Below are 748 nucleotides of genomic sequence, written 5' to 3' on the forward strand. Positions count from 1 at the left end.
CCGAACGTTTTGATTTAAGATTTGTTGAAACGGACTGAAAACTGCGGGACGAGAATCGAGCTGAAAAACGTACGGAAGAAAAATGGATCACAGCAGAGTGATGCTTCATAAGAGTTCAGTAAATATAAAAACACAGTAAATATAAAAACACAGTAAATATTAAAAAAAATAAGTAAATATAAAAACACAGTAAATATAAAAAAAATCAGTAAATATAAAAAAATCAGTAAATATAAAAAAAAATCAGTAAATATAAAAAAAAATCAGTAAATATTAAAACACAGTAAATATAAAAAATCAGTAAATATAAAAACACAGTAAATATAAAAAAAAATCAGTTAAAAAAAATCAGTAAATATAAAAAAAAATCAGTAAATATTAAAACACAGTAAATGTAAAAAAATCAGTAAACATAAAAAAAAAATCAGTAAATATTAAAACACAGTAAATATAAAAACACAGTAAATATAAAAAAATCAGTAAATATAAAAATACAGTAAATATAAAAAAATCAGTAAATATTAAAACACAGTAAATATAAACACAGTAAATATTAAAACACAGTAAATATAAAAGCACAGTAAATATAAAAACACAGTAAATAGTAAAACACAGTAAATATAAACACAGTAAATATTAAAACACAGTAAATATAAAAGCACAGTAAATATAAAAACACAGTAAATAGTAAAACACAGTAAATATAAACACAGTAAATATTAAAACACAGTAAATATAAAAGCACAGT

This window comes from Nematolebias whitei, chromosome 10 (genome assembly GCF_014905685.2).
Source record: "Nematolebias whitei isolate Nwh7 chromosome 10, NemWhi1, whole genome shotgun sequence".
Lineage (NCBI taxonomy): Eukaryota > Metazoa > Chordata > Actinopteri > Cyprinodontiformes > Rivulidae > Nematolebias > Nematolebias whitei.